At 40.7% G+C, this 20,760-nt stretch overlaps 1 long non-coding RNA gene across 1 annotated transcript in view; it reads left to right on the plus strand.

Annotated features, from left to right (window-relative positions):
* The first annotated feature begins 5,849 nt into the window (after positions 1 to 5,849).
* Positions 5,850 to 20,760, plus strand: part of LOC307188551 — a 397,940-nt gene continuing 383,029 nt past the window's right edge. The window contains exon 1 of the long non-coding RNA XR_013828988.1: positions 5,850 to 6,623. This is a non-coding gene — a long non-coding RNA (uncharacterized lncRNA). The remainder of the gene's footprint in view (positions 6,624 to 20,760) is intronic.

Raw genomic sequence — 20,760 nt, forward strand, 5'->3', positions numbered from 1 at the left:
AGACTGAATTGGCAGCTCTGAAAAGGACAAGGGATATGAATATTTTCCTGAAGATGGTGACTTACTTTCGTTTAGAAAGAAGCTGCTGATTCCAGAGTATCTCATAGGTAGGTGGTCATTGAGTGGGGTGTATATAAATGGGCTTTGTGATTGTGGACACTGGGTTGGCCAGGGCAGCGTCTAGGAACTGGGTGGGTCCGGCTTAACAATCTGCTACACATGGGGTGTTAATCTGTTTGGAAAGCACATTTTGAGCTTGACAATGAGGTCACTGTGCTTGTGAGAACACCTTGAGGAACAGGAAGAGCTGCTCCTCAAGGAAATTTCTTTAGGATATGTAGCGTAATAGCATATTTACAGGAGTGGTCATCAGGCAGTCACCCAGAATTTTGGGGAAAAGGAGAAAGAGAGTAAGGAAAATGTAATGGTGGAATGAATGGGAAAGGAAGAGAAAAATGAGAAGGGGAAAGAATGACATCATCATCACTACTCATGATCCCATACTGGCCATCCATTCCACCCAACACAACCCTACCTATGCCTCCAGTACCTCCTGGATACTAATCAGGGCTTTGTAGAGCACAATGATACCATTTTAGCATAAGAGTATATTGGATAATCTTTGCGCATGAAGACAGTATTCCCAGGAATGTCATCAGGGAGACGTGCTATTCGGTGCCTGCCCTCCCAGTCATGCTACATTTTTCACCAAGATTACAGTAATTTAGGGTTGTATTAGTTATCTATTGCTGTATAAAGGACACCCCCAAATTTAGTGGCTTAAAAAAGCACATATTATTATCTCACAGTTTTTGTGGGTAGGAATCAAGGCAAGGCCTACCTGGGTTCTCTGCTTCAAGGTCTCTCACAAGGCTGCAGTTAAGGTGTCAGTTGGGGCTGGGGTCTCATCTGAAGGCTTGACTGTAGAAGGACTGACTTCCGTGCTCACTTATACAACTGTTGGCAGGATGAAGTTCCTCAAAGCCTGTTGGACTGAGATCCTCAATTCTTTGTTGGTTGTTGGCTAGAGTTGGCTCAGTTCCTTGTCATGTGGGCCTCTCCAACATGGCAGCTTGCTTCATCAATGTCAGGAGACAGTCTGCTAGCAAGACAGAAGTTACAATCTTTTGTAAACTAATAATGGAAATGATATCCCATCACCTTTTCCTTATTCTATTAGAAGCAAATTACTAAGTCCAGCCTACACTCAAGGAGAGGAGTAATTACACAAGGGTGTGACTATCAGGACGTGGGGATCATTGGAACCGTCTTAGAAGTCTTCCTAAGACAAGGGTTTCTTCCTGGACACCCCATTCAGTTTACTGAAGCAAAAGTGGCCAGAGGTGTCAAGTGTATCCTTGCCCTCATTCACATTCATATCATCAAGGTCAAAGCTGTTTAATGGCTAAGTAGAGTGGTAGCTGGTAAGAAAAACAAAGAGGTTGGAGCATCCAAAGAAGGAGGGAAAGGTGGCATGCAGGTAAAGGTGGTGTGGGGTCACCATGAATAATCAAGTGAAAGGAGGCCTTAGAACCACGTGATTCACCATTGCCAGTTTTCAGACTTGGGAGAGAGAAAAAATTAGGTGCAATATAGCTCATGCTGGCTCCCCCAGTCCCTCCTCTCTGCCCTAGCTTTCAGACCATAGGGCTAAAGAGGCAACCTTCAGCTCCTGTAGAGACAGCCACACTTACAGAGGAAGCAAACCCTACAGATTGCAAGGTTTAGTTTCTGCTCTTATCAATATATTTAATATAGCACATCCATCATTTCAAATGTGCTTCTCACAGCTGAAACATCAGGGAAAATGAGTCACCCAATTGGTGGAAAAGCCCGTACTAGGGAACTCACAGCATTTAACTCCCATCCTGGGATATTTTCTATGTAACCATGGCCTGAGGACTTTTAACCAAGGGACAGGTAGTGGCTTAAAAGATGAGTTACTGGCGTGGGGTCACATAACAAGTCATACCCGGTGCCCAGATGTTTGCTTCCATTCAGAGAAACATTACATGCGGAAACGAGGCTGAGTTTACACCTTCAGAACATCTATAAAGTGACCTGTCCAAATGAGGTGGCAGCACCATCCAGGAGTGATCCCATACTCTTGTTCTGCTTCTAGGACTGTTTTCCTTTTCCCCAGACTCCTGTTCCTATGGGAAAGGACTGTCATAAAAGGCAGGAAAGTATATTAGCTGAACAATGACTGGAGAGATCAGGATCAATTTCTCTAGAAAAAGATTTCATGTGCTTTGTGCCCACACTCAGGATCACAGTGTTGGGCAATTTCAGGAGGCGTTTCATATACAGGATATTTTGTGGTGCCTGAAGAAATTGTCACTGACATTGAATGTGACAGGAATGGTCTATCTGGATTTTTACAACCGCAAGCCCACACTCCAAACCTAATATCAGGGCAAGCAAAATGGATGAATCAACTGGTACCTCGAGGTGGATTGGGCACAGGAACCCCATATCACAGGTTCAGGCATCATGAATTTCTTTGGTGCCAGGTGCTACCTAAGAGGATCAGATTCCTTTAGGCAGCCTTCACAGGGATTAACACTGACAACTGTGCCCCAATGTGCAGTCTCAATGAAGAGGTCCAGGCTATGAGATCAGACTCTTCTCTGAGGCCTTTCTTCTAGAACTTCTACTTGGTCCTGGATTAGAGCCTAAATTAGGCTGTTATTTTCCTGGGGACACAAGTACATGTTTGGTCTTCATTAGGGAGGCCAAGAGACAGTTCAAAGACTTGTGGAGGCTGCCTCCTTATCTCTCCCAGGAAACTCAGGGTTTATTCTTTCCTTCTGTGAGGTGGGGTGGGGGTGGGCAGGCAGGGAAGGAACTGATTATTATGCAAGTTTAGCAGTGCTTCACTGTGGGAAGGCGGTTGGGCTGACAATGACAAGGGTGGGTAATTTTCCTCTGTAGCAATGCTCGCCCAGCTTTAGGCATCCTTCATTTGAGGCAGGATAATTTACCAAGCTATGGATTGCTGTTTCCACTCCCTGCCAGAGGGGACTCCATGAGGAATAAAAGCTAACTTTCCCCTTCTGTCTTACAGGAAGTTCTGGGCTTCTGGTCTAAGGGATTATTAATGGCTTTCATGTTTCCTGACCCCAAACAGAAGTTGTGAGATACCTGTTGTACAGTCCAGTCCAGATTCTCATGTGGGAGGAGAATTTACCTGGGTGTTCCCAGGGGAGAGGAGATGGGGGTTGATATAAGTGCTGGGTTGAAAGAAGGAGAGTTGACTCAAGGTAGCAGTGGCTCCAATGACTCCAGAATAAGGATGTAAAAAAGAGTTCCTTATGTGGATGGCTTTTGTGTGGAAGTCCTCTAGGAGACAGCACGATTTTTTATGGGATGAAATAATGTTTGGTGAGATGACTAATCATCAAGTGCCATTATTTTGGGAGCTTCAGTAAAATACTGCACTGCCCATGCTTAGCATAGAGGCTGTGAAGCCAAGGCCGTTAATTTGGCCTTTTAATGGACCAAATGGGCCTGGACAATGAATATCCCAGTCCCACCATGGTGGACTTAAATCAGAGGCTCTTTCCTATATATTTGTTTGACAGTGAATATTACACTAAATAGGCAAAAGGCCCCAAGTAATGACTAATACTGGATATCTTTCTACACCTTAAAATGGGGGCTTTGAGCCAGATTTAGTTTAATTTAGAAAAATTAAGTACTGCTTGTTATTGTACTTCAATTCTGTGAAACAAATTTATGCTTTTATGTATAGTATCCTGTTTAATCTTTACAACTCTTTGAATCAGGTTTCTCTATCCCCTTTTATAGAAAGCAACCTGAAGGACAGAGAAGGTAATATACATTTAGTGTGCTAGCATGGAAGAAGGAGCCAGGGATAGAGAGCTCCCTTACAATGTGAGGAATTATTTGGATGTAAATGACAGCAAACACAATTCAGCTGACTTAAAAAAGAGAACTGTGCTCAGCTACCTGAAAGACCCTAGGAGTGAGGCTAGCCTTAGGCAAGAGGGTTCATACTGGGGCTCAGTGGATGTTATCAGTATTGTTTCTATCCATTTCTTGGCTTTATATTCTGGACTGGCTTCATTGTGAGACTTTCTGATGGCAACTTCATAGCTATATCTTCCAAGCTTCAGGTGCAACTAAAAATGGGTTATCTCTTCCACTAGTCCCTTCAAAAGTCCTATTGTGCCTTACTGTCTCTAGCTTGGTCCTATGCCCATCTCTCACTGTTGCCAAAATCATGGAACAATCTTTTTGGCCAAGCCCGAGTGGTATACCCATCCTTAAAGTAGGAGAGTCGGGGAACAACTACTCCACTTGCACATGGACTGAGACTGAGAATGGGCTTAGTTTCCCAGAGGGCAAGAGAATAACTGTTTCCAGAAGGTGAGTGAAGGCTGAGTGTCAAAATAAAAACAAAAACAAAACAGATGTCTGTCATAGCCCTCTCTCACTGCCCCATGTTTCCCTTCCTGTCCAGAGTCATGCCACTGACTGAAGGTTAGAGTTGTAGGAAATACCAATTCCATGGAGACCTCGTGACAGGAAAGAGTCCCAGGAAAGGAACTCAAAGTGGGAGGAATCAGGCAGAGGCCTAATATTCATGTGGATAGACCATCCAATAATCTGGCCTCTCACTGTCATCCTAGAGCCCTTTACCTCCATTCCAGTTACGGCCATATTCTAGAACTCATCACCAGGAATATTTTTTCGTTCTGAAAAAATACAGTCGGACATTCCTCCCCTTTTTTTTTTTTTTGCGGTACACGGGCCTCTCACTGTTGTGGCCTCTCCCGTTGCAGAGCACAGGCTCCGGACGCGCAGGCTCAGCGGCCATGGCTCACGGGGTTAGCCGCTCCGCAGCATGTGGGATCTTCCCGGACCGGGGCACGAACCCGTGTCCCCTGCATCGGCAGGCGGACTCTCAACCACTGCGCCACCAGGGAAGCCCAGGACATTCCTCCCTTTATTCTTTCAGTTTATGCCCTGGATATGTCAATTCCTCAACCTGTTCAGGAAGTACAAGCCACTTGTAGTTCATCTGACAACATTCTGTCTTCATTTCCTCCTTTTCCAAGGAAAACTTCATGGTCCATCACTTAACGCCACACGTAAATAGCTGTACTCTAAAGAGCCTTCCCCATTCTCCTTTCATGTCCTGCTGGCAAAATCTAACTCTACCTTTTCTAGACCTGCCTTCTAATAAAGGACTGATTCCTCTTCGATAAAATCATACGGTTAAGTATGTCGGTACCACCACAAATTTATGTTCTACAACTAATGGTCAGCTTCAACATTGCCTAAAAATAATCCATTCATTCTTCCCATGTTTACTACGTACTTGGCACTTAGGACACACCAATGAAGGAAACAGTTCCCTGTCTTGGTGGCGCTCACATGATTGTTTTCTTAGTCAGTTCTCTTGCCCAAGTGCTCAAAACTATTTCACTTTCCTACAACTTCGCCACATTCCTCACTCGTTGAGCATATGTGCTGGACCACCACAGGGGAATGAGAAGTCATGAAATGGGAACTTTTCATCATTAAAAACTTCAAAATAACAACAACAAAACCAAATCATGAACCCTCATCCTTTCTTTCCTCTTTCCTTCCTATTATACTGAAAGGTTTCCCTCACATGCTTTCCTTGATCCTCCCACGCTGGGATCTGTCCTTGTTTTCCAATTCACAACACTTTCACATGCTGTGGAACACTTTTGGCTTAATTATCTACCTTCTCAGAGGACAGAGACCACGTTTACCTCATCAAAGCGGCGGGCGTACCTAGTAGAGCTCAGAAACCGCTGCAGAAAATGGAAAAGGGAGGGATTTCTACACGGAGGCCCGGCCCAGTGTGCTCTGGCGGTGGGGTCACGCTCAGGGGCGGGGCCCCGTTCAGAGGCGGGGCCCCGTTCAGAGGCGGGGCCGGAGGGGCTGCGGCGTTTGGCTTCGTAATGGCGACTGCTCCCGGCTGTTTGGCAAGACGTCTTACCTCAGGCTTCTGGGTCCTGTTTCCATCGCTTCTGGAAGACAAAAGTTGAGATTTAAACTCAAAGACAGGATCTGACCAAGGTTTCTGGACGCCTGCGTGACCTTCCCCCTTGCCCTGTCTGAGGAATCGTCCGCCATTTCTATCCCAGCCGTTGGGCTTCGAGGCTTCTCAGTCCCTGACCCCCCCACCCCCAGGCCGCTGTCTCAGAAGCCCTGGAGGTGGCGCTGCGCCTGCGCGACACCCGTCCCCTTCGCACGGTGGACACTCAAGGGAACTCCACGGGGGTGATCTTAGCAACAAATGCAGTAACAGCATTGACTTCTGCTAAGACTACACCTTTCCCTGGCCTTGCACAGGTGACCTAAGTCTCAGATCGCGTGCTAATATGAGCTAATGGGGTTGGCCTTGAGAACCGGAATGGACAAGTGAAGAGCTTTGAACACTGTTAAGGGCCGATGTTAAGGAATGGGCTGGGGGCCCTAATGCAGTTACCCTGTGAGCCTTGCCAGCCCCCAGAGAGGCCAGTGCCGTGGAAGTGCCTGCACAGGTCAGAAGGACGGCGAGACTTCAAGGTGCCAGTCCATACACTAAATTAAGAAGTCATCTCTGATTCTCTGCAGGACCAGTGAGTATAAGGAGGATGCTCACAATCCTCTGGTGGTGGTTTCAGGGGAGCCCAAAGTGCTTTCATTTCCCTTGGGACCCATCAGTGAGCAGTAGTGCGTGGGAACCCCAGGTGAAGGCCTATCAAGGCGTTAGAGTCAATGGACAGAGAGGGTAGAGGCAGAACCATTTTTCACGCTTTGCAAGATCCAGGACGGCGGGACATGAGGCTCTCCCGCAGAAAGGGTTAGGCTTTTTACAGGGCAGAATATCTCAGGTAAATGTCTTCAATTGCAGGTATTGATACATTCATGGATTATTGAGGGCCTACTGTGTGTCCAGGTTCTGTATTAATTAGGAACCGTAGCCGTGTTTATGTTAATAAAAGGGAAGAGAATCCTTTTTTTGTGACTGTTTTCCCTATTAGAAAATATTAGTGAATTTGAAAGATATGGAATAGGAGAAGGAAGAATCTCATAGATTCCCGCCTTCAAAATAATTACTGTTAACTTTTTGATGCATCTTTTCCCAGATTTTGCTGTGCCGAATTTTACATTGCTTAAATAATATGTACTTTAAAAGAAAAACACCCACTATCATAAACATTTTAATGTTATTATAAACTTTCAGAAGTGACATTTTTAATGATGACATCCTAAGTGCTACAGTATTGAATTCTACTTTTTATTGACATTTGGGTAGGTTATAATTTTTAAAAATTTTAATATTTTGCTCTCCATGTTTGATCATAATTGTACTTGCTTATAGACTGTCCTATTACAAACAGCATAAAGCTTTTTCTAAATGTCTGATTAACCCAGGGCTGTGCCCTGGGCTGAATGCTTTTTTCTTTCTCCAACCTCTTTCAATGAGTGGTTAGCTATTTCAGTGCTAGTGTCAAGCCAGTGAAAACAACTGCTCGCTAAACTGCTTGCTAAACATCCTCAATGTAAAATCTTCTAAACTTAACCCAGTGTCTTCCATTGGCCCCAGTCTTTGTTCCCTCCCTCTTATCTTCCCAATATCAATTAGTAGCATCTGGACACTCAAACAAGACACACAAGAGCCATTCTGTACTCCTCTCTCTTCATTTTCCCCGTTACTAGTCAGCTACTACGTGGATGAACTGATAAAATATGCTGGGCAGAGAAATCCTAGAGTTCTCACAGTGAACTACATCCCCTCCAAATGGATTGTAAGATCCATCAGGTCGTGAGTTGCATTTTTGCAATTAATTTAAAAATATCCCATTCCAAAACAAAAACAAATATTTCATTCCATGTCAAAATTTCAACTTATTTACTTTCTTTTCTGCCTTAATTAAAAATTTTATTTATTTATTTATTTTTATTAATATATATATTTTTAAGTATATTAGTTCTCGTTTTATTCATAGGAAAATTCTGGTTTGGAGAACCAATTTTATAGCCACTCTACTTTCCTATCTCATTTCCTTCAAACGTCCCATCTTCTAAACACTCTTAGGTGCTCACTGTCCTCAAATATTTTGCACAGTGCCCAACACACAAGACATAAAATTTCAAAAAAGGAGACAAATATGTTATCTTGGTTGATTTCAAAATTATCCCATTCCTTAACTTTTTTTTTTTTCAATTTTCGAGACTGAAAAGAGTTGGGAAACACCTTTATCTCTCCCTAGTCAAAGAATATTTTAATCTTACTCTCTGATCAAAACCAAAACTTTCTTTAACTCCTATCTAGAAATCAAACTCTGCACATCAGTCAAGGCTCTCTCAAAAGTCGCCTCCTCCATGAAGCCTGCTCTGAATGATTCAACCACAAAAAATCCTTCCCATGCCACATTTTATCTGAAGCTCTATATACTGAGTTTTTTTGTGGATGTTTGATCTTCCCAGTTACCCTATCAGTCTCCACATCCCTTGCAGCACCCAGGGATCTGACCAGCAACAGATCCTGCATTAATGAATGAATGAGGCCAGAGCCTAGGGAAGGCGGACACAGTGCTGGGTGGAGTGGAGAAGTTGGAGCTTTGTACTGGATCTGAGGCAGGCTAAGGACTCTGCCTCACGGAGGGTAAAGAAGACAGTGTTGAGGAGGGAGCAGATGAGCCTTGCTGGGCACAGGGTCAGGAAGGAGACAAACTGGTATATCTGATTGCCAGACTGAAAAGGATCACAGTGAGTAAGGAGGGATTCTAGAAGCACACCGGGTTGCATCTAAAATCTACATGCAAGGGCATACACTCCTCTTCAACCTGCTGGCTGCCTTTTGCCTTGATTTAATTTTCCCCTTTCTCCTTTCACATTGTTTCCAACAGGGAAGCAGCCAATATTTGCTATATAACATACACTAAGAAAGCTGAAGAGAGTCAAAAATCATCAACTGGAGAAAATGTCCTGTGGGGATTTCTTTCATTTTGTTTTTTTTAACCCAACACAGCCAAAAATTAATTAATTAATTAATAATAAAAAAGAGTACATTTGATGTATAGGTATGTTGCATTGAATCACTGAAAAGCAGTGAGGTACCCATCCCACCGCCTAAGGAATGGAACTTCACCAATACCTCCTACTCATTTTTTTTTTTAATTAAAAAATTTTAATACAATTTTTATTTTATTTTTAAATTTTTTTGCGGTATGCAGGCCTCTCACTGTTGTGGCCTCTCCCGTTGTGGAGCACAGGCTCCGGAAGCGCAGGCCTAGCGGCCATGGCTCATGGGCCCAGCTGCTCCGCAGCATGTGGGGTCTTCCCGGACCGGGGCACAAACCCGTGTCCCCTGCATCGGCAGGCGGACTTTCAACCACTGCGCCACCAGGGAAGCCCCTTAATACAATTTTTAAAGGTTACTTTCCATTTATAGTTATTCCAAAATATTGGCTATGTTCCCCATGTTGTACAATACATCCTTGAGCCTGTCTTATACCCAATAGTTTGTACCTCCCACTTCCCAACCCCTATATTGCCCCTCCCCCCTGCTCCCCACTGGTAACCACTAGTTTGTTCTCCATATCTGTGAGTCTGTTTCTTTTTTGTATTCACTACTTTGTTGTATTTTTTATATTCCACATATAAGTAATATCATACAGTATTTGTCTTTCTCTGTCTGACTTATTTCACTTAGCGTAATGCCTTCCAAGACAATCCCTGCTGATTCAAATGGCAATATTTCATGGCTTTTTTAATGGCTGAGTAGTATTCCATTATATATATATATGTATATACCACATTTTCTTTATCCATTCATCTGCTGATGGACACTTAGGTTGCTTCCATATCTTGGTAATTTTTTTTCCCCTACCCCACCACAGTGTTCCCCCCCTTGGTGTCCATACATTTGTTCTCTACATCTGTGTCTCAACTTCTGCCCTGTGAACTGGTTCATCTGTATTGGCAATTGTGAATAATGCTGCTATGAACATTGGGGTGCATGTATCTTTTCAAATTGGTGTTTTGGGGGTCTTTTTGCATATATATCCAGGAATGGAATTGCTGGGCCATATGGTAGTTCTATTTTTAGTTTTTTGAGAAAGCGCCATACTGTTTTCCATAATGGCTGCACTAATTTACATTCCCACCAACAGTGTAGGAGGGTTCCCTTTTCTTCACATCTTCCCCAACACTTGTTATTTGTGTTCTTTTTTGAAGATAGCTGTTCTGACAGGTATAAGATGATGTGTCATTGTTGTTTTGGTTTACATTTCTCTGATGATTAGTGACGTTGAGCATCTTTTCATGTGCCTGTTGGCCATTTGTATTTCCTCTTTGGAAAAATGTCTGTTCAGTTCTGCCTCTTTTTTAATTGGGTTGTTTATTCTTTTTTTTTTTTTCTTTTTGCGGTACGCGGGCCTCTCAGTGTTGTGGCTTCTCCCGCTGTGGAGCACAGGCCCTGTACGTGCAGGCCCAGTGGCCATGGCTCACGGGCCCAGCTGCTCCACGGCATGTGGGATCCTCCCGGACCGGGGCACGAACCCGCGTCTCCTGCATTGGCAGGTGGACTCTCAACCACTGCGCCACAAGGGAAGCCCGGGTGGTTTATTCTTTTGATGTTGAGTTGTATGAGATGTTTATATGTATTGGATATTAATCCCCTTATTGGTCATATCATTTGTAAATAATTCTCCCATGCAGTAGGTTATCTTTTCATTTTGTTTATGGTTTCTTTTGCTGTGCAAAAGCTTTTGAGTTTAATTAGGTCCCATTTGTTTATTTTTGCTTTTATTTCGTTTACTTTAGGAGATGGATCCAAAAAAATCTTGCTATGATTTATGTGAAAGAGTGTTCTATCTTTTCCTCTAGGAGTTTTATCATATCCTGCCTTACATTTAGGTTTTTAATCCATTTTGAGTTTATTTTTGAATATGGTGTTATAGAATGTTCCAGTTTTATTCTATTACATGTAACTCTCCAGTTTTCCTAGCACAACTTACTGAAGAGACTGTCTATGGTATTCTTGCCTCCTTTGTTGTATATTAACTGGCCATAAATGCATGGGTTTATTTCTGGGGTCTCTCTCTTGTTTCCATTGCTCTATGTGTCTGTTTTTGTGACAGTTCCATACTTTTTTGATGACTGTAGCTTTGTAGTATTGTCTGAAGTCAGAGAGCGTGATTCCTCCAGTTGTGTTCTTCTTTCTCAAGATTCTTTTGGCTATTCGGGGTCTTTCGTGTTTTTATACAGATTTAAAAATTTTTTGTTCTAGTTCTGTGGAAAATGCCATTGTTGTTTTGATAGGGATTGCACTGAATTTATAGATTGCCTTGGGTAGTATGGTAATTTTAACAATATTGATTCTTCCAATCTAAGAACGCAGTATGTTGTTCCATCTGTTTCTGTCATCTTCAGTTTCTTTCATCAGTATCTTATAGTTTTAGGAGTACAGGTCTTTTGCCTCCTTAGGTAGGTTTATTCCTACCTTTTATTCTTTTTGATGTGATGGTAAATGAGATTGTTTCCTTAATATCTCTTTCTGATACTTCGTTGTTATTGTATAGAAATGCAACAGATTTCTGTATATTAATTTTGTATCCTGCAACTTTACTGAATTCATTGATGAGCTCTAGTACTTTTCTGGTGGCATCTTTAGGATTTTCTATGTATGGTATTATGTCATCTGCAGTGACAGATTTACTTCTTCTTTTCCAATTTGGATTCCTTTTATTTGTTTTTCTTCTCTGGTTGCTGTGGATAGGACTTCCAAAACTGTGTTGAATAAAAGTGGTGAGACTGGACATCCTTGTCTTGTTCCTCATCCTAAAGGAAATGCTTTCAGCTTTTTACCATTGAGTATGATGTTAGCTGTGGGTTTGTCATATATGGCCTTTATTATGTTGAGATATGTCCCTCTATGCCCACTTTCTGGAGAGTTTTTATCATAAGTGGATGTTGAATTTTATCAAAAGCTTTTTCTGTATCTACTGAGATGATCATGTGGTTTTGTTCTTCAGTTTGTTAATGTGGTGTATCACATTGACTCATTTGTGGATATTTAAAAATGCTTACATCCCTGGAATAAATCCCACTTGATCATGGTGTGTGATCCTTTTAATGTATGGTTGGATTCAGATTGCTAGTATTTTGTTGAGGATTTTTGCATCTATGTTCTATTGACCTGTAATTTTCTTTTGTGTGTGTGTTTGTGTGTGTGTGTGTGTGTGGTATCTTTGCCTGGTTTTGGTATCAGAGTGATGGTGGCCTCATAGAATGAGTTTGGGAGTATTCCTTCCACTGCAGTTTTTTGGAATAGTTTCAGAAGAATAGGGGTTAACTCTTCTCGAAATGTTTGATAGAATTTGCCTGTGAAACCATCTGGTCCTGGACTTTTGTTTGTTGGGAGTTTTTAGATTACTGATTCAATTTCATTACTGATAATTACTCTGTTCATATTTTCTGTTTCTTCTTGGTTCAGTCTTGGGAGATTGTACCTTTCTAAGAATTTGTCCATTTCTTCTAGGTTGTCCATTTTATTGGCATATAGTAGCTCTTAGTAGTCTGTTAATGATTCTTTGTATTTCCATGGTGTTGGTTGTAACTGCTTTTTCATTTCTGATTTTATTGATCTGGGCTCTCTCCCTTTTATTCTTGATGAGTCTGGCTAAAGGTTTATCAATTTTGTTTATCTTTTCAAAGAACCAGCTTTTAGTTTCATTGATCTTTTCTATTGTTTTCTTTTTCTCTATTCCATTTATTTCTGTGCTGATCTTTATGATTTCTTTCCTTCCACTAATTTTGGGTTTTGTTTCTTCTTCTTTCTCTAGTTGATTTAGGTGTAAGGTTAGGTTGTTTATTTGAGATTTTTCTTGTTTCCTGAAGTAAACTTTTATCACTATAAACTTACCTCTTAGAACTGCTTTTCTGTCTCCCATAGGTTTTGGATCATTGTGTTTTCATTTTCATTTATCTCTAGGTATTTTTTGATTTCCTCTTTGATTTCTTCAGTGATCCATTGGTTGTTAAGTAGCATATTGTTTAGCCTCCACATGTTTGTGTTTTTTGCAGTTTTTTCTTGTAGTTGATCTCTGATCTTATAGCATTGTGGTTGGAAAAGATGCTTGATATGATTTCAGTTTTCTTAAATTTACCAAGGCTTGTTTTGTGACCCAGCATGTGATCTCTCCTAGAGAATGTGCCATGTGCACTTGAAAAGAAAGTGTATTCTGCTTTCAGGATGGAATGCTCTATAAATATCAATTAAGTCCACTTGGTCTAATGTGTCATTTAAGGCCAGTGTTTCCTTATTGATTTGCCATCTGGATGATCTCTCCATTGATGTAAGTGGGGTATTAAAGTCCCCCACTGTTATTGTGTTACTGTAAATTTCTCCTTTTATGTCTGTTAACATTTGCCTTATATATTGAGGTGCTCCTATGTTGGTTGCAAATATATTTACAATTGTTATATCTTCTTCTTGGATTGATCCCTTGATCATTTTGTAATGTCCTGTGTTGTCTCTTATGACAGTCTTTATTTTAAAGTCTGTTTTGTCTCATATGAGAATTGCTCCTCCAGCTTTCTTTTGATTTCCATTTGCATGGAATACCTTTTTCCATCCCCTCACTTTCAGTCTGTATGCATCTCTAGATCTGAAGTGGGTCTGTTGTAGACAGCAGATATATGGGTCTTGTTTTTGTTTCCATTCAGCCAGTCTATGTATTTTGGTTGGAGCATTTAATCCATTTACATTTAAGGTAATTGTTGATATGTATGTTCTTATTGCCATTTTGTTAATTGTTTTGGATTTGTTTTTGTAGGTCTTTTTTCCCCCCTTTTCTTCTTTTGTTCTCTTCTCTTGTGACTTGAGGACTATCTTTAGTGTTTTTTTTTATTCCTTTTTCTTTTTTGTGTGTATATCTATTATAGACTTTTGGTTTGTGGTTGCTTTGATGTTTTTGTATAGTGGTCTGTTTATATACATGATTGTTCTAACTTACTGATCTGTTCGTTTCAAACCTTACATTTGTACTCTCTTCATTTTAAGTACCCTGCATTTGTACTCTCCTTCCCTCACGATTACTGTTTTTGATATCTTATTTTACATCTAATTGTTTTGTGTATCTCTTAACTGCTTATTACAAGGTGATTTTAGTATCAATACTTTCATCTTTTCACCTCCCTACTAGCTTTGTGCATGGATGATTTCCTACCTTTACTGTATGTTTGTTTTTACTGGTTAGCTTTTCCATTCTGTAATTTTCTTGTTTGTTTTCTTGTTTCTTGTGGCCTTTTCTTTCTCACCTAGAGAGTTCCTTTCATATTTGTTGTAAAGCTGGTGGTGTTGAATTCTTTTAGCTTTTGCTTGTCTATAAAGCTTTTGATTTCTCCTCAAATCTCAATTGAGAGCCTTGCTGGGTAGAGCATTCTTGGTTGTAGGGTTTTCCTTTTCATCACTTTATTTTTTTTAACTTTTTATTTTATATTGGAGTGTAGTTGATTAATAATAGTGTTAATTTCAGGTGTACAGCAAAGTGATTCAGTTATACATATACATGTACCCATTCTTTTTCAAATTCTTACTCAGCCATTAAAAAGAATGAAATACTGCCATTTGCAGCAACATGGATGGACCTAGAGATTGTCATACTGAGTGACGTAAGTCAGACAGAGAAAGAGAAATATCGTATGATATCGCTTATATGTGGAATCTAAAAAAAAAGATACAAATGAACTTTTTTACAAAATAGAAACAGACTCACAGACTTCGATAACGAACTTATGGTTACCAGGAGGGAAGGGTGGTGGGAAGGGATAGATAGGGAGTTTGGGATTGACATGTACACACTGCTGTATTTAAAATGGATAACCAACAAGGACCTACTGTATAGAATAGGGAACTCTGCTCAATATTATGTAACAATCTAGATAGGAAAAGAATCTGAAATATATTGTGATACTCCCTTCTGGCTTGCTGAGTTTCTGCTGAACAAGTTCCCTTGTATGTTACTTGTTTTTTTTTTACCTTGCTGCTTTTACTATTCTCTCTTTATCTTTACTTTTCGTCCTTTTGATGACAATATCTTGGTGTGTTCCTCTTTGGGTTAATCCTGTATGGGACTCTTTGTGCTTCCTGGACTTGGGTGACTATTTCCTTTCCCAGGTTAGGGAAGTTTTCAGCTGTTATCTCTTCAAATATTTTCTCAGGTTCTTTCTCTCTCTCTTCTCCTTCTGGGACCCGCATAATGCAAATATTAGCACACCTGATGTTGTCCCAGAGGTCTCTTATGTGTCCTCTTTTCATTCTTTTTTTTGTTCAATGGCAATGATTTCCACTACTCAGTCTTACAGGTCACTGATTTGTTCTTCTGAATCATTTAGTCTACTATTGATTCCTTCCAGTGTATTTTAAATTTTAGTTATTGTATTCTTCATCTCTGTTTGGTCATTCTATATATTTTTTAACTCTTTGTTAAAAACTTGTAACTTCTTGTTCTGTGCATCCGTTCTCCTCCAAGTCTTTGATCATCTTTATCATCACAACTCTGAACTCTTTCTCAGGTAGATTTCCTATCTCCACTTCACTTAGTTCTTCTTCTGGGGTTTTATCTTGTTCCTTCGTCTGGAACATATTCCTCTGCTGCCTAATTTTGTCTAAGTTGCTATTTATATTTTTATGTCCTAATTTTGTCTAAGTTGCTATTTATATTTTTATGTATGTGGTAAGTTAGTTACGTTTCTTCACCTTGGAGAAGTGGCCCTCTGTAGTAGGTGTCCTATGCGTCCCAGCAGTGCACTCCCCTCTCGTCACCCAAGCTATATGCTTTAGAGGTATACCCTAAGAGGGCTACATGGGTCCTTCTGTTGTGGTGGACTAACTATGTGGGTGGTCTGGTAGGCCCCAGGTCTAGTTGGTTCCCAGGCTGCCTTGTGCAGATGCTGCTGGCTGCTGTTTAGTGGGGTCTGGTCATGATGTGGCTGGCTGTGGAATCTTGATGCTAGTGCCGGTTCAGTGGTGGGTGGAATCAGGGTCCTGAAGGCTCTGGGCCTGTTGCCTACCCACTGGCAGATGAGGCCAGATCCTGGGGTTAGTGCTGGTCCACTGGCAGGCAGAACTGGTTTCCTGGAGTCTGCCTGCAGGCCCCAGGGAAATCAGAGCTTACTTTATCAATAGATCGTTGGGTGTGGAGGGGTGTCAGTTCCTGACACATTTGGGTATGGGGTCTGGGTGTCCCTGCTAGTGGGCCAGGCCAGGGCCCAGCTGGTACCAGGTACGGTATATGGCCTGATTTGTGGAATCATAGTGTTCATGGTTCTGGTGGATGAGGCTGGTCTAGTAGCTTGGTCTGGCTTCCTGGTAGGAGGGGCTGGTGCCTGTCCACTGGTGGGGGGATCTGGGTATTGGCCCTCTGGTGCACTGGGCCATGTCTAGGGACAAGCCCAGAGGTGGCTGTGAGGTCTTTAGTTAGCCTGTCTACTGATGGATGGGGCTGTGTCCCATTTTGTTGTTTGTCTGAGGTGTCCCAGCAGTGTTGCCCGCAGGCTGTTTGGTTGGTCCAGGTCTTGGAACTAATGAGCCAAGATGTCAGCCGTCAGCAATGTTCCCTAATATATCTGCCACCAGTGTCTATGTCCCCAGTGTGAGCTGCAGCTCCCCCCACCCCCCAAACAGGAGACTCTCCCAGACTAGCAGGTAGGTCTGGCCCAAGCTCCTATCAAATTAATTCTTTTGCCCTGAGTCCCAGTGTATGTGTGATTTTTATGTGCCCTTGAAGAGTGAGGTCTCTATTTTTCCCTGTCCTGTGGGGCGCCTGCAATTAAGCCCTGCTGGACTTCAAAGCCAAATGCTCTGGGAGTTCATCTTCCCAGCACCAGACCCCCTGGCTGGGGAGCCTAACGTGGGGCTCAGAACTCTCGCTCCTGTGGGAGAATCTCTGCAATATAATTATTCTCCAGTTTGTGGGTCACCCACCCAGGGAGGGGTATGGGATTTGATTATATCACGAGTCCACCCCTCCTACTGGTCTTGCTGTGGTTCCTACTTTATGTCTCTAGCTGTAGAAGATCTTTTCTGGTAGGCTCCAATCTTTTTTTATCTATGGTTATTCTGCAGATAGTTATGATTTTGGTGTGCTTGTGAGAGGATGTGAGCTCAGGGTCTTTTTACTCTGCCGTCTTGGCTGCTGTCCTGCAAAATTTTGTGGGCTCACCTTTATGATCAGAAAGGCACTAGGTTGATTTCCCCCCATGATAACATGAAGTGGGAATATCATTCTCAAATATTAGATGAATTGGATGGAAAAGTATGGTTGACGGAGAAACACTAGCGTTCTCATTGTCTGCTATACTCCCAAAATAGACTGTAGACTCATGGTCAGGAGTATTTTTAAAAATTATTTTTACTTATGTAAGTAATGCATTATTAGATTGTCTGAGTTACAAAATTAAAACAGTCTCCATAAGTCTAAAGACTCCCAGTGATCAGCCTTTCCTACGAGGTAAACACTCAATTACTATTATCAGTTTGATATGCTATACATTGACCTAGAATATGTATAGTTATAAAAATGTATCATATTGTATATGTTGCTCTACAGCATGGTTCTTTTATTCACCAGGTGTCTTGTCAGTTTACCTGTAATAGCTTTTATAGATGTACCTCACTCCTTTTAACTGCTGCATAATAGTTCTTTAAAAGGGTAATCATCTTTTTTTTGGATTGCTGCACATTTGTTTCCTATTTTTCATTATTATAAACAGTGCTGCCATGAACCACTTTCTATATGCCTCACTGTGCATATTTGCAAGTGCTTCTCTAGAGTGTATACCTAGAAATGGAATTTCTGGGTCAGGCTGTTCTTTTTTTTTTTTTTTTTTGCGGTACGCGGGCCTCTCACTGCTGTGGCCTCTCACTGCTGTGGCCTCTCTCGTTGCGGAGCACAGACTCTGGCCGCGCAGGCTCAGTGGCCATGGCTCACGGGCCTAGCCGCTCCACGGCATGTGGGATCCTCCCGGACTGGGGCATGAACCCGTGTCCCCTATATCGTCAGGCGGACTCTCAACCACTGCTCCACCAGGGAAGCCCGGAACAGTTCTTTATTGATGCTTGACTTTTATAAATGTTAAATAGTACAAGCCAGTTATTTTGTAGTATGTCTTCAATTTGGGTTTGTCTGATGTTTCCTCATGTTAGTTTTAGGTTATATGTCTTTGGTAGGAATAGCACACAAGCGAGGCTGGTTTCTTATTTTATCCTATCAGGTGATGCATGATTTTCATTAATCCCGTTACCAATGATGTTCAGTTTAATCACTTGGTTAAGGTGTTGTCTGTCTGCCAGACTTTTATACTATAAAGCTTTCCTTTTTTTTTTGAGTAGAGGTACTTTGAGACTCTGTATATATCTTTCTATTCATCACACTTTTCATTCATTCATTCATTCATTTATATTCACATGGGCTCATGGTTTTCTATTTTATTTGGTTAATTATAGTCTGTAATCAATATTTATTTATTTATTTTTCTTTTTTCTTTGGCCACGCTGAGTGACTTGTGGGATTTTAGCTCCCCGAGCGGGGATCAAACCTGGGCTCCCTGCAGTGGAAGCACAGAGTCCTAACCACTGGACCACCAGGGAATTCCCATGTAATCAATATTTATTTTGATGTTTATGTTGTCTCAGGTTTGGACAGTGGGAGCCCCTTCAAACTGGCTTCTGGATCCTTTTGACATATCTCTATCATTCTTTGAACATTTTCTTACTTTATCATACAACATGTGTCAGGAGCATCTTGTATTTTCTGGCAACCAATCCTAGAATCAGCCATTTCTCCAAAATGCCCTGGTTTAATTTGCTGGAGTATGGTATTTAGAAGCCATTAGTAGGTTCTAACTGTGGTAAGTATGTTCGTTGCTATCGGGGTGTTACTGTTCCATGTCTTCTCAGTGGACACACACATATATATGTGTGTGTGTGTGTGTGTGTGTGTGTGTGTGTGTATATATATAAAATATATATATACATATATATGTGTGTGTGTGTTTATATAACACGTAATACATATTATAATGTACATATAATATGCATCTATATATTTTTTGTGTCTGTATATATTGAAAGCTGTGAGTTCACACTAATACCTCCAATTCCAGTTAAATATCCAACACTGTAGGATTCATTGTAGTTTTCTTCCTCTCCATTATCTGTAAGTTCCTTCTCCAGTAGTGAGAAATCTGTCTCCCATTCTTCTTAAAAGAGGAAACACTTGTGATGTTTGGTAGACCAATATTAATTCTTCCTCTCTCAACTTGGGGTCTACATGGGACAGTATTTATGCAACGTGAAAACATGCATAATAGAGTTTTGTTTGATAGTTTAATCTGCATTTGATAATTTAATCTTTGAAAATATTAAATAGAGTAGAATCTCTCATTTTACATTTGTAGGTATTTATACTATGTTATCACTGCCAAGAGAAGCAAAATCTTAGTTTGATATCTCAGGAGATGATCATACTGTCATACTGCAAATGGGAAATGAATTATATGATATGTAATTGTCTTTATAAAAAAACTTCCTGACTTTATATTTTTAGTGGAAATAAAAACAACTGATTCCAAGTTGCAGCTATGAGGAAATCTCTGAGTTTATTTAAAGCATTTATTTAAAAATGTTTCTTTTTAGTTGGAAAACCTTTTGATAATTTTCTAACCTGCCAGCTACCATTTTATTTTTTAAAATTTATGGTTATCATTAGAATCAGGTATAAAATGTTATAATTCTTCACATTTACATGTTTTAAAATTAAGGAATCTTTAAGGGTGATATTTGATTCATTAATGGTAATGTATTTCTTCTAATAATTATCAGTATCTTAAATGTGGTATCAGCTATTCTCTTTGGCCTGGGATCACTTTTCCACCCACACAGTTCCCTTTTCATGTCTTTAAGTACTGCTGACTAGGCTGGGCTTCTCTAATCTCCAGTTTTGGAGATTGATTTTAGCTGTTAAATAGGAAGCTTAAACTCAACATGAACAAAACAGAACCCTTGTTTTTGTTTTTGTTTTCCTTTCAGTTTTATTGAGATATAAATGACATACAGCACTAAGTTTAAAGTGTACAGCATAATGATTTGACTTACATACATCATGAAATCATTACCACAATAAGTTTAGTGAACATCCATCATCACATATAGATTCAAAATAAAAAGTATTTTTTCCTTGTGATGAGAACTCTTAGGGTTTACTTTCCTAACAATTTTCATACATACAGCAGTCTTAATTATATTAATCATGTTGTATATTACATCCCTAGTATTTACTTATTTTATAACTAGAAGTTTGTATCTTTTGACCACTTTTATTCAATTCTGCCTCCTTCCACCTCCACCTTGGGTAACCACAAAATCTGATCTCCTTTTCTGAGTTTGTTTGTTTTTGAAGTATAATTGACCTGCAACAGTATGTTAGTTTCACATAGTGAAACATCGTGTTTCAGTATTTCTGTGTGTTACAAAATGATCACCACTGTACTAGTTACTGTCACCAAACAAAGATATTACATTATTATTGACTATATTCTCTACACTGTACACATCCCCATGACTCATTTATTTTTGTAATTGGAATTTTGTACCTCTTAATCTCCCTCACCTATTTTGCTCATCCCCCACCCTCCTTCCCTCTGACAATCTATTCTCTGTATCTATGGCTCTGTTTCTGTTTTGTTATGTTTGTTCATTTG

The sequence above is a fragment of the Stenella coeruleoalba genome, assembly GCF_951394435.1.
Source record: "Stenella coeruleoalba genome assembly, chromosome: 7".
In the NCBI taxonomy this organism is placed as follows: Eukaryota; Metazoa; Chordata; class Mammalia; order Artiodactyla; family Delphinidae; genus Stenella; species Stenella coeruleoalba.